Source organism: Triturus cristatus, chromosome 6 (genome assembly GCF_964204655.1).
Source record: "Triturus cristatus chromosome 6, aTriCri1.1, whole genome shotgun sequence".
Taxonomy (NCBI): Eukaryota; Metazoa; Chordata; class Amphibia; order Caudata; family Salamandridae; genus Triturus; species Triturus cristatus.
This window is the reverse complement of record NC_140589.1, coordinates 1,842,415,507-1,842,429,496: the sequence shown is the minus strand read 5'-3', so window position 1 is coordinate 1,842,429,496 and position 13,990 is coordinate 1,842,415,507. Positions and strand designations below refer to the sequence as shown.

The 13,990-nt window shown below is 44.5% G+C and overlaps 2 protein-coding genes across 3 annotated transcripts in view; one reads left to right on the top strand and one right to left on the bottom strand.

The window, feature by feature from the left end:
• The window catches only part of SNX17 (sorting nexin 17), a 199,095-nt gene that overhangs the window by 162,793 nt on the left and 22,312 nt on the right, over positions 1-13,990 (bottom strand). The gene's annotated exons all lie outside the window — the stretch shown is intronic.
• LOC146822163 (uncharacterized) overlaps positions 11,463-13,990 on the top strand; it is a 42,153-nt gene continuing 39,625 nt past the window's right edge. Inside the window, exon 1 of the mRNA XM_085613297.1 lies at positions 11,463-11,500. The gene's annotated coding sequence lies outside the window, so the exon portion shown is untranslated. The remainder of the gene's footprint in view (positions 11,501-13,990) is intronic.

The window sequence follows — 13,990 nt, the reverse complement described above, 5'->3', positions numbered from 1 at the left end:
AATGGGAAAAACCCTGTTCTTACAAATATATGTCTGCAGGGCAGGTAGGATGGGTGGGTCGGTAAGGAATATGCAGCTATACAGTCTCTACTAGAAAAGGTGTTACCGAAGGCAAGTAACTTGTTCATCTGCTAGAGACTTCTAGCAAATGATTCCTTAGAATAGATACCCAAGCAATACCTTCCCGGAGGTGGGTCTGTGAAACAATTTCACACTGAAAAGTTCTGCAGGACCGAATGGGCAAAGTGCCCATCCCTACGGCCTGATTGTCCAGGCAGTAGTGCTTGGAAATTGTGTGCAGAGATGACCACATTGTTGCCTGGCAGATGCCCAGGACCGGAACTCCTCGCTCTAACACAATGGTCACAGCTGTGGCTCTGGTGGAATGACAACGCAAACCATCAGGAGGTTGCCTTCTGGCCAATGCACAGAAGATTTTAATACAGAGCACGATCCATCAGGAGATGGTCCGTTTCTGCATGGCCTTTCCTTTCTTGGCTCCGACATACCCCACGAAGAGTTGTTCGTCCACCCGGAACTCTTTTGTGCAGTCAAGGTAGAACGACAATGCTCTTTTTTGGGTCCAGTCAATGGAATCGCTCCTCTTCCACAGAGGGATGCGGCAAAGCATAAAAAGGTAGGAAGGGTGCTGGACTGGCCTGCATGAAAGGGAGTGACAACATTCGGTAGAAAGGAAGCTCTAGTGCAAAGAACCAGCTTGTCTGTAAATACGGTTAGGTATGGAGGCTTAGAAGACAAACCCCGAGGCTCACTGACCCTCAGGGCAGGTGTTATTGCCACTAGGAAGGCTGTCTTGCTGGTAAGGAGCCTAAGAGGATGGTTATGAAGTGGTTCAAAGGGAGCATACATCAGAAATGCAAGTATGAGATTGAGGTCACACTGAGGCATGATAAAGGGTGAAGGTGGAAACGTATGTTGAAGACCTTTCAAAAACCTATTTACAACAGTGGATTTGAACAGGGATGGCTGATCTGGCAACTGCAAAAAGGCTGAGAGGGCAGAAAAATAGCCCTTTAAGGTGCCCAACGCAGAACCCTGCTGGGCAGTACAAAGAATAAACAGAAGTATTGAGAAAGAGGAGAAGAAAGGGGGTAAACTTGCTTTTCTGGGTAACTCACTCAGGATCTTCACTGACTGGACTGGAAAGAAAAGAACGGACGTCAGCATGATAGGGTGGCACCTATACAGGCACTGTACACATCACTTCCGGCGCGGACGATGCCACGCGGAGCCAGGTGACGCCACCTACCAGCACACATGGGTACTGCTCAGGAAGAAAAATTTCCGGATCCAGTATGACACCCGGGGATAATTCTACAGTAAGGAATCTGCGGCCAGTAGTCGCTATCAGATCACTGATTTTTTCCCATGGAATTTGATCAATTTAGTTCTAATTGCATACACATTTAAAATGCCAAGTCAACATCCACAAGTGTCCAAATTGTATTCATTCAACAGCTAATCATACTTTAGAAGAGATGCTCCTGCAGCAGGGCTGTTACCATTTAGAATGGCACACTAGGCACTAGAATGGATGTACGTTTAAAAATATCAGACCCCACAAGTGTGCAAAATTTCAAATGGACACGTCATATCTTCTCTCAGAATGTCTCAGTATTTGCAGACTCGACGCATACAGCGTACTCGCTGTCACAGGTACACTCACTTGTTCTCAAATTTGGAATTTTGATCCTACCCGGGGCGTGGACAGTACTCACTGGATCGGCGCGCCGCCGCTCTCACTGACAGCCTAATTCCTCCAGCTCCAACTCTTGGTCTCTACCTGGCCACAATTTTTTTTTTGAAGAACACTCTTTTCCCTGACCAGCCGGGACAGAAGTACAACCGGCAGAGAGATTATAATCTCTTTCATTCTTGCCATAAATCTCGGGGTACTTCCACAGACGAAACACGTGTTGGCTGGCAACCTTTCTGGATTAAAGAAGCATAGCAACTCTCATGACTATTCATCCTTGACTTACTGTATCTGTTAATACTGTTTTGACACTCCTAGAGAAGATACGATACAGAGAACTGCTCTGTTATTATTGACGTGTGCACAGGCCTGTTTTGTGTTGACCTCTGGTCTTTCATTTAGGGGGTTCAGGGTTGACCGCCTCCTGTGGCACCGTCGGACGCACACGGGAACCATACGACACACACACACACACACACACACACACCCGTTGTAGGCGCCACCTCCTACCACATACTTCAAAACCCTGTCTCTTGTGTCATTTTAAATGGACCTGGAGCCCAGTGCCATTATAGTTAACTTTGTACATGCCAATGTATTTGACCTCCCACAGGAGCCCATTAACTACTATGACTGTCTGGCCGCCCCATGTTAACAGCGGATGTGCTGAGAAACAGAATGGGACACCATTTTAACAGAGCATTAGAGGCTGGAATCCCTGCCCTTTGTGCTGCTTCTTCTCACCACCCACACCTTTAATGGAGCAGGCCTCAAAAGGCAGCAGAGATACATAGGTCTAAAAAAAAAAAAACACAGAAGAAAAAATAGATTGAAGGAGGTATAAGTGGTGGTGAAAGACTTCCACAGGCAAATAGAACTTTCAACAAACAATTTAAAGCTCAGCTTTTGGTAGCCATAATTGTGGAAGGATGTGGGCTATTGATCCACACAACAGGTGCAATACAAGACTTTGAACTGAGCTCAAACCAGTGAGCCTCTTGTACTCTGTACATCACTACTGTAGTCAAAAGAGAACCACAGAGATGCTCACGATGAGACTCCACTTTACTTGAATAAGCCATTAAACGTAAAGTGGTAAAAGAGGCTTGGCTCAAGTTCCAAAGGGTAGAACAAAAATAGTACTCTCCCCCACCAACTAACTGAATCCCCAGCTAAAATTATGTTCAGCTGCCCAATGCATCGGAAACTATATACTTTCTTATAAGGCATGTTTAATAAAATGTTTAACTTCATTACAAAACACTAAAACAGGGTCAAAAACAGATAATCATTAAAAAAAGATTAATAACTTGAATGTTATCTGCACAATACACAATTTAAATACCTTTATTGTAATAGTTTATAATTCAACCATTTTGACTTGAGAATAAAACACAACGAACGCTTTAAGCTAAAAGCATGGCCAAGTTAAAGGGCATGTTGGTGTGAGGCCATTTCTAGTGTGCAACAGTTAAGTTTCTTGGCAGCAGGGCCTAAAAGATTAATACTGTCCCAGCACGGTCACCTTGGCCTTTTACCAGACCATCTGGAGCAAACTGTGTCCTGTGCCAGGAAAAAGTAATAAACTAAAGACGCTGTGAGTTAGAGGGCAAAGCGCAAAGCGTTGTTGTCAAAATGTGTCCTACACACCCAAAGAGGTCCCTTTTAAGATCTGAAGCTATACAATAAAAGGCCCTCGCATGAGAGGACCATTTTTTCAACACCAGCAAAGCAAAACTTTGTAGCTTTAGGTTTCTGGTTCACGTCCAGAACAAAAACCATTCCACCATCCCCTCTTTAGATGCCTAAATTAAATTTGTTTTACATCACTGAGGCCAAAGGACATCAAAGCTGCTACTCGATGGCAAGGCAAACTAGCTGCTTAATCGTGGAGATGGGTTTGCCGAAAGGCAGCCAGGCTTTTGAACTGGTGGGAGAGAATTCCAGTGGCATCTTAAGTCTGGGACCACCACCTTGGTGTGCTAATGGTAATTGATGTGAGGTTACTAAGAGGCCCCACCAGGAGCAGCATCCTTGCCGCTCAGCCCACTCTCTCGGTCATTCACCCCAGTCTACCAGGCCCACCAACATTCTACTCAGTCATCAGGCATTCCAACATTCCAAACACACACACATGCATACCGGCTGAGCAGCAGGGAATCTAGGTACAACAGTAATAATGTCCTGATAACAGACGGTAAGGAAGGAAGTGGGCGCTAGCCGAAAGATACAGATGTAAGCACATGGGCCATTTCACACATAGCTAGGCAGAGTTCATGTTACAGCAACAGAAAACCACACCAAGTATCAATCCTGTAAAGGCAACCAAGACATGTTCCTGAGCTTTGGCGCCATGACTGCTCAAAGTATTAGAGAGTATCCCAGAGGGTTGCTAGGGACAGCTGGACAGCTTACCCCATTCTGCTTCCAACAAGGACACAAAGTGCCCACAGCAATGCATCGTATTGTAGCGCACTTGCAGAACGGATGGCATAACAGCTCCATGTGTATGTACTTAGACACATGCAGTGTGTAAACAGCATGAACCATGGTACAAATATATTTAAAAATTTTAAAAGAGTGCTGCACAAAAACAGAAAAATAAGTGTAGAGTAACAAAAAATGATGGGTTACTAAAGAGGCGAACACAGAGAAGGTGATTCAATGTGGTGTGAGGGTGCAAACGGGGGGTTTATGGGGAGATATTAACGATATGTAATGTGCGTGGGAGTCTTCCTTTGCATGTGAAAAAGAAGAAGGGAGGGTTTTTGGGATCGAGTGACATGGTACAGATTTGAGGGTGTATCAGCTGTCTGCTTTCCCCTTCTTGCATCTCTTGGTGTCCATCTTGAAGCTAGCAATGTTGTCTCTGGGGCGGAGGTGGAAACAGGACACAGGCTAAGAATGGTCCTCGCACGGGGTGCTTTGTAAATGATGCTACAAGTCTCGAAGGGAAGGGGTTCTGACAGGGGAAGCTCACGCGGTTCTCCAAGAGTGGGGGCAATTCTGTCCAACTCCTGGGGAGGCTGGGGGTCCTGCCCCCCCTGTCTGCTATCAAGGCGCGAGAGGACCAGGGCTGGTAGGGCAGCTCTGGAGTCTGCTTCCTGGAGGAAGGATTTGTCCACCCACTATCACTTTGGGAGTCACCTTCCGAGTGACGTAGGCCTTGAAGCCAAGGGCAGTGGCAGTGTGGACGCAAGGTGTGGTTTATGGCGATGCTGTTCATTGCACAGTGAAGGCTGCACAGGGGGGGCCTGAAAGCAGCGTCTGCATGTCCTTGAAGGCAGGAAGAGCTCAAAGGCTGAAGATCATGTTAGAGAACTGAGCCCTTTATTCCAACGAATGAACAATAATTAGAAGGGAGGCAACATCACTAACAACGAGCCGTGCATCACATTCGGTATCCAAAATGGCGCCTCTTCAGGGGGCTCCCTCAGCTGTCAGTCTATACTCTTCTTTGCAGATGGGACCCAACTCTGGTCAAAGGCACTTTAATATCTTAATCTCACAAGTAATGTAATGTAATGTAATGTAATGTAAAATGTATTTCTATAGCGCCATTATCACTCAAGAGTATCATGGCGCTCAAGTCACATACCAACAACCTTTATGAATCTCACCTTATTTCAGAGGCCCTTTAAAGCATCAAGAGAGAAAGAAGACTGTTTAAAATGCACAAAACTAACTGCAGCAGACAATTATATATGTGACCATGAAAGAGACAGGTTAAAAACTCGGAATGGCTGCACTGCAAATATTTTACAGGTGCTGCATTAGTGTGTCAGACGTACACCAATGGGGGAAAAAACACAACCACACTAGAAGAAATATCTAAAAGCCTGTGCCCCGCTGTCTAATCCAGTTACTGCGAGAGTTTATACCCCATTGACATACAGGCGGAAGAAAAACACATATTCAGATTCTGCTTGAACCTCAGTTGTAAGAATGTCAAATTGTGATATTTCTGGTATGTGATGCTCATACAGTTTTGTTGTCTTTTGCTTTCGAGACATCCAAGTACAGCAATGGAAATTTAGACAAGCATTTACAATGCAATGGTCTCGGCATTGTTAAAGTTAGAGCTATTGGCATTGCTCATGTCATTGTTTTTAAAACATTTAAAGAAACGGCAGTTATTTACAATGTCAATAGCTTAATCTCTCTCAAATGCGAGACCTATTGCATTTGCACCCACACACACAGCCACACACAAAAAGCCACCCACACACACAAAGCCCCCCACACAGAGCCACTCACACATAGCCACCTACACAGAGCTATTCACAAAGAGCAACCCACACACAGACACAGCCACCCACACAGAGCCACCTACAATACAGTTACCCAGCCACCCACGCATAGAGCCACCTACAAAAAATGCCACCCACACAGAGCCACACACACACACACACACACACACACAGAGCCACCCACAGAGCCGCAATGTGTGGCGCAAGCTGCAGGGGCCTCCTAAGGAGGGCCCTGGCACTTATATGTTTTTTACTTCTATATATATTTTTTTTTCATAAATTAAGCACTGCAGTAACCACGAACTGTTCTGAGCATCAGTATGACTGTTCTTCTTAAATTCCTGAGTCGGGCCACAGATAAAAGGATCGTAGCTGGAGAGCTTCTAGTTGGAGACGCCTGGTCTAACTGCTCATGGTGGAGAGAGCTTTGATGACACATTGAGGCACCACGTTGAGGTCATTCGTATGTTGTGTAAATTCATATCAATACATTTGAACGGTGCTCGTCACCATTGTTACAAATTCGTGGCACACTCACAGTCTGGATCGTACTGACCTAGGAGCGCCATCAAACAAACGTGCCCGTTTGTTGGTGTTAAGTTGCATGAGGTTAGTAGAAAGTTATTTCAATGCGGAGTTAAAAAGTGGTTGGCCAACAACAACTTTAACTTGCATTGTTCATTTAAGTCAAGTCTTTTGTATGTAATTACCAGAAGGTGAAAAGCCTACAAATCACTTGCTGAATAATGTATATTTTTAGCCGCTTCTCTGGCCTGCCCTCAAGCTACAATGCCCACATCACATTTAAAATCGCAGCACCCATACATTTTATATACACTTGAACCTTTGGATGAATTGCGAAATCCTTTGTACGAGACGGTCCCTGAAGCCACAATCCCTGCACAGCTCAGCATACATGTGCGTGTCTACTGCTGATATGTTTTAAAATGCAACATGGCATTGAATTCTCCTAAAACGCACGGATGCAGAGCCTTAAACACCTTGTAAAGAGTGTACGTCAGTGACACCAATATGATCTTTAATTCAATATGTACCATTTTACCACATCCTTTCCAAGTCAAATTTCTAACGCCACAGTGTACCAGGACAGCAATTGAGTTTCCAAGCAGGAATTGTGTTCCCTGTGTCTGACTCTGAAGACCAAAGCATTGGCGAACTTGCAGATGGTGAGAAACACCCTAAGGATGCAATTATTCTGAGGGGAGGATTCTTTTTTTTCTTCTTATTCAGTATTTTATTTAAAATTAAAAACAACCAAACATGTATTATGTAAACACATACATAGAAAAACATAAAAACCAAAATATCAACAATACACAGATTTACAGACTGTCCAGCATTACACACTAAATATATCATAGTTATTTTTGTAACGCATTCATCTCAAGAAATGGGTTACAAATCTTCTGTTCGGATGATGCTCAGATTTAAAGGTCTCATTCAGGGGCATTTTCTAATAAACACAAGCTGACTTGCAAATGCTTACACTTTTTTTAACCGTTATGGTGCCTCTCAAACCTATGTCTAATATTTCTGCTGTAAAACCATGTGCATTACCAAAATCTCCTGGAATCATTGATTTTATAATATCTCGGAACACCAGATCTAGACTTAAAAAACAATCCTTCCTGAACACACCTTGCTACAAACCGACTCAGTCCATTTTTTTATTTTAAATTATTTTGATAGTTGGGTTTCTAGACAAAAGAAAAGATATGCAAGTCCTGACGTTTGGATGTCCTTGTTTCCAATGAACCTCTTCGATCTGGTTTGTCGTTTATTGTCTCGTCCCATTTCTCACTGCTTTATAAATGAACACTTTGTACGTGCTGGTATGCCATAGTTCAGGACTCCCATCTTTGGGCTGGTCGCAGCGTGCTGCAGCGATGCCCTCACTGAAGAGGGGTCCCGAGTGACTTGTATCAACCACGACTCACATCTGTATAAGGCGTTTATCACAGATTCTGACACCCCTCCCCCACCCTGGGGCTTTACCATCCTGGGACCTCTGTCGGTCCCCACAGCTCGCCCTGCCCACCGATCGCCCAGAGGACGGACGACCTCGATATGCATAGCTTATATGTTAGAGCGCACAATAAAAGTACAAGCTCCCGGTATTCAGGCAGAGGGCGCCCTTATCGATGGTCGGGGGAGAAGAGGCAGCCGCGGGCTGGAGGACGCTGGCACCCGAGGCTGCTCGCCTTCAAATGTTCCTGCTCCGACATGAAAAATTCAGGCTGTTTTGCTGTACCCAAACGGCTCTTTAACCCATTTTCGGAATCCCGGGCATTCCCAGGGCGGCTGCTAATGAATTTCTGCTCCAGCGGCTCAAGTGAAGAGAGGTCAGAGGAAAGGGGAGCGCAGAGAGGGGAGAGGTGGGGGGAGGAAGCGACAGGAGACGGGGGGGGGGGGGTAGAGAGAAGGGACACCGAGCAGGAGGAAGGGAAGGCTAAGCACATATCAAGTAGGAAGGGACGAAGGACAAGAACAAGAAAAAAAGATTTAAAATGGAAGCGACAGACACACGTAGCCGGACCACTAAAGCTCATAAGAAAGAAGGTGACGCCAGGTCTCTGTCGGGCCGTCTCACAGACAGGAGGCCTGGGCGACGGGTGCACCTCACAGCATGCAAAGCAGGTGTGAATCCGAGCTTCAGGCGAAAACATGAACGTGGGAGCTGAGAGCCGAGAGCAGGGGGAAGAGGACGAGCACACCACTGCCTTTCTCCGAGGTTAATGCCTCAGAGAAACGCGGCGTCGTTTTGGGATTCGGGGGCGTGTTTTTCTTTCTCAAACACGCCCAGAGAAAGAATCGAAAAAACACGCCCCCGAATCGCAAAAAGACGGGGCTTGTTTGGAGAGACAAGCCTCTTCTCCAATGGCTGACCAGCATTTAAGAGGCCAGCCAATGGAGAAGAGGAGAGAAGAGAGGCGGGTTCAAGCCCCTCTTCTCCAATTCATTAAATCTCGCGAGCGAGACTGCACAAGCGCAGCCTTCGCTAGCCGAGACCTAAAAAAGGATCTGGAAAAGCTTCCCACACGGATCCTCTGTGATCGCCTTACTCCTTCACGTGTTTCTGGGAGGGGATTTTCGTTTCTGAAAATAAAATCCATAGGGGCAAGAATTGCTTTTCGTGTTTTCTTTGACCAGTTTCTTTCTTCCATTGGCTGTAAATCAAGTCTTCTTTAATATTCAATAGTGGTCATCGACATCAGAAGGTGTAGGCCCAATAATAATAATAATAATAAATAATAATAATAATAATAAAAGCACTTTTAGAGCGCCTGGTTACACTCAAGACGGTGTGTCCCCGCGCTTAGAAATGCTACTGCTCCCTGAAGAGGCCGAGGTCCGGAACAGGTCTGGATCCTAGACTACAAAGAGACAATTATTAGCTTGGGAAAAGGTAAGTTTTTAATTTAAGTCTGAATCTCATTTCGGAGGGCTCCATGCGCAAGTCGAGAGGGAGATTGTTCCAGTGCTTACTCACTAGAAAGCGAAGGGAGCTACCTCCAATCCTAGTCTTGCGCACGCGAGGAAGCTGAAACAACATCGCTCCAGCAGATCTGAGGTTCCGGGTGGGGCGATGGATAGTGAGAAGGTTTCGCAGGTAACCTGGACCTTTTCCCTGGGCAATGCGATGGGCAAAACAGAGTGCTTTAAACTTGATGCGCTCCTCAATAGGGAGCCAGTGAAGTTTTCGTAATGCCGTTTTTCCAGATGCCCTGCGTGGAAGGTTGAGTACCAGGCGGGCAGCAGCATTTTGGACGCACTGCAATTGGTGTATGCCTTTTCTGCTTAGGCCTAGGAGTAGGGCGTTGCCGTAGTCCAAATGTGGGGTGACTAGGGCATGAATAAGTGTTTTCCTGGCACTGATGGGGAGCAGGTCGAGGACTTTACGGACTGTTTTTAATATTCCAAAACATTTTCCTGTAATTTTGCTGATCTGTTGCTTGAAAGAAAGCTCCGCATCCAGCCAGAATCCTAGATTTCTAACGGAGTCCGCCGGGAGGGGGAATCGCACCTAATTCTGTTGGCCACCAGGCCTGCGACCAGGCAGAGGGGGACTTTCCAACCACCAACAGTTCTGTTTTATCGCCATTAAGGCGTAGGCAGTTGTTGTTCATCCACCCTGCCACAGACCGCATGCAGTTGGAAAAGTTAGTGGCATCCTCTGCCTGATTGTGGGTAATCCGGGGACCCTCACTGAGACATTACTGGAAGCCAGAAATCGCGGCCTAATCAACTTTGAGGATTGGAACTGAAAAACAATACATTCACAAGCTTTCATCACGCAAATACACTAATGATAAATATTTCATTTAAATTACAAACACACAATCTAAATTTTAAACAGGAAGGTGAAGCATCTTTAAATTCAAGTTAGCCCCCCCTCGTTCATATTGTATTCTGTTTTATGCTCTTGCCCTGCTCCTATGAATCTGAAGATAGCAACTTAATTTTTATCCTCGAATTTCTCATTTACAGAATGTTTTAACATGGTCAGTGTTGCTTGTTTATTTATATACATTTTATTAAACGGTCATTAGTTGGTCTAAGCAGTTACAGACTGCCCCCCCCAAGTATGTGTTTGCGGATCCCCAAGGGTCCTTGGACCACTGGGTAGGAGCCCTTTGTTTAGACTATTTGGAAGCATCCTCCGATCACCTTTTCTTTCTTAACTACTAAATGCTACCATGGCGAGAAGGTACAGTCAGAACAGGAGACGAAGCCCACTCTATACACGTTGGAAAAGGCTGGGAATTACAACCGTAGGCCTCATTAAAGGTAGGCCCATAAATTCCAATATGTATGGCAACTCCTATTTCAGGATGGATGAGAAGGTAAGCACTGATTTGCATACGGCAGGCCTGTCTAGAGTGGCATGGTGGGTGGAGAATGATGGACTGGAATACAACCCGAGCGATCACCGGTAACTGATAGTAATCCAAGCATTCCATCCATCACCTTGTTTGTTGCATTTAGCTGCAAGCCTTGAATCCCAAAGGTCTTTGTGGGACTCAACAATTTAACTCTGCCAAAACAAAACCGACTATCTTTGGGACAGTATTTTAATGTAGTGGTAAAATGCATGCCATGAAATTTAGCTGTCATGGTAGGCATGGGCATAAAAGAAGTGCTGTAACAAGACTCTTATTTAGCACCTAACCTCAACTATGCAACATTACACTCATGTTTAGGTGCAGCTCAATTTACATCTTTACATTAGCTATCCTTGCAGTAGAGCTCCAGCTAGATTACAGTAAGGCCTGTATATATTTAATACACTGTACGCTGGTAGACGAGCATACGTTCAGACGGGAAACGGCATTTACAACACAGACGGAACCATACGCTCTGTTACAACTCAAACATTACCAAACTTGACTTTACCACACATATGCCTTTACCACACATATGCGTGGTAAAGGCAGTTAGCGCTCTAGATTCAGAGCGGATGGGGGGGGGGGGGGGGAGATCGAAGGAACAGGAAGGATTGAGCGGCAGCTTGGTGAGTAAGGCTGGGAAAGTTTTTTTTGCTGGGGGCCTGGTTTTAGGGCAGGGGGCTGGGTTTTAGGGCTCAGGGTATAATCTTTACCAATCATGCCCTTTACAACAAAATTCGTGGTAAAGGCACGGGTGGTTAAGACAGCATTAAGGCATGCAATATCATTGCATCGTGGTTCCTTTATTGAACCAGTCCAGACACGAAAAACGAGTGGATTCCAATCAAACATACACCCTCACCCCATCACTATTTTTAACTCTAAGGAGAGACACATTGATAAGCGCTTAAAAGTTGTCTATGGCCAAGCGAACAATTGTAAACTATGCCGATGTTTCAACAACTCGTAGTCTAGAGCTGTATTTGGAGTGAATTACAAACCCGACATATCACAATTGACATTCTTTTTAGACTATGCACTTTAAATTTGTTCCCCTTCTTGAGGGGTGGGGGGTGGAACCAGATTTTACCTCTGTGAGGATGCGACAACCTCTATTAAAAGCACTAGTCATTAAACTTTGGTTTGCTCCTTATATCAAGAGCCAAGACGCAATCTTCTGGTGCCATTACTACAAAAGGGTATGGTGAGACTGCATAACGAAGGGCTATAGGATCCCTCCAAATTTGCTTTGCAGTACTTCGTTTTATAAAAGCAGCTTTTTATATTAGGAGGAGATAAAAGTTATAATTAAGACGGTGTTTAACCATTTTGCCCAGGCAATAATTGTATCCAATTGTGTTATTTTGATATGTACAGTATTGGATGTGGATTTTAACTGATGTTTTATTAATGCATTGTATTTTATGGCGGAGTAATGTTTATCTTGACTGACTTGAGACATACAGGCAGATTTTTTATCGTTGCAGTTCTACATAGTGCGAACTTGACGCAAAGGTATTGGAGCGCTTTACATGAGCACTAGTTAGTTACATTACACAAGAACACATTCTTTTTTTTTTTTTTTTTTTTAGGCATAGGGAGATTAAGTGATTTGCCCAGAATCACAGAATGTTGAGCTGACGCTGAGACTCAAACCTGGTTCTCCAGTTCCAAACTCGGAAGATTTGCCCGTAATACCACAACCAGCCACACAGACTTTCACTGCAGGTCCGCTGAAATACCAGGAGGGGAATAATAACAAGCATTTGCAATGCAATAGGTCTCGCATTTGCGAGAGTTTGAGCTATTAGCATTGTAAATGACAGTGCCTTTTATTTATGTTTTAAAAAAAACAAACTTAAATAAAAAGCATTGTCATTTACAATGCCAATAGCTCAAACTCGTATAAATGCGAGACCTATTGCATTGCAAATGCTTGTTTGTTTTACTTTGTGGCTGTGTTGCGTTTCATCCTTTCGGTCGCTTAGTTCTGTGGAGCTCGTGCGTTTTTGAGATCTGCAAGTAGTTACAAATGAAGCGTGTGTTGCTGCAAAGGGGGTGTGCAGCTTGAATATTACGCATTGGTTGATGCTCGGACTACTTTCTGTTGCCCCGGGTTCAGTTGGAGATCAGGCTGTGTCTAACTTTAATGAGATCTGTCCAGTTTGTGAATAAGGAATATTGAAGACCTGTTAGTGTTGTGCTACCTTTAACAATTATGGCTGGGGCGCCAAGAGAAAGATTTGAACCCTGTGTGCGCTATGTAAATTAGGAGACAGGTCCATTGCAGGTGCATGGGTCGGTGCCACTGTAACAGCTCATGTCCATGTGTTTCGAATGCATTTTAATAAGACAGTGTACCTCGCCTCCCACCACCTGTTTTTAGAGTCTGTTGAGAAACACACGAGAAAACACTTTGCTCATGGTCTAAACATTAAATGTGATGCACATTAATAAAAAAAAACTTTGGGGGATTCTTTTCATCGTGCAGCTCGTGATGTTGTACAGGTATGGACGTATTTACAGTGCGATGGACGGGAGATATAGGGATGGGGCGGATAGATGGATTGGGACACAGAACGCGGGAATGAGTTTAGACAATGATATGGAGAAAGAGGAAGAAAGAGTAGCGGAATCATTCTGAAATGATTAACTATATATCCAGTAATTAGCTCTTGTTTTACACAACACAAAAAAAATATATATCAAATGGCTCACCATTTTGCTCACATTTTCAACAAACATTTCGCCTTTAAAAAAAATAAACCTGCTTAACTGTCCTCAATTAAACTCATAATACATACAAACCACTTGGCCGCCTGCCTTGTGGTTTCACCCAGCTTTAGGCCAGGAGCTTTCTGTCATCACACCATAAACACGCATAAAAGATGTTAATGCCTTACACTGATCCTCATTTCAGTGACCACCATTCCCCACTAAAGAAAGTGTTAGCAGGGATTTATAAATTAAGCGAGAGACCAGAAAACAAAAAAGGCAAAAACATTTCTACAGCACGCTCAAAACGAGCTAAGTCATCTTTCCGACCTCCCAGCCTTCTGAACATGTTAAATCATTTGGAGAAAAAAAAATCATACCCCGAGGCATCCAGATGACTT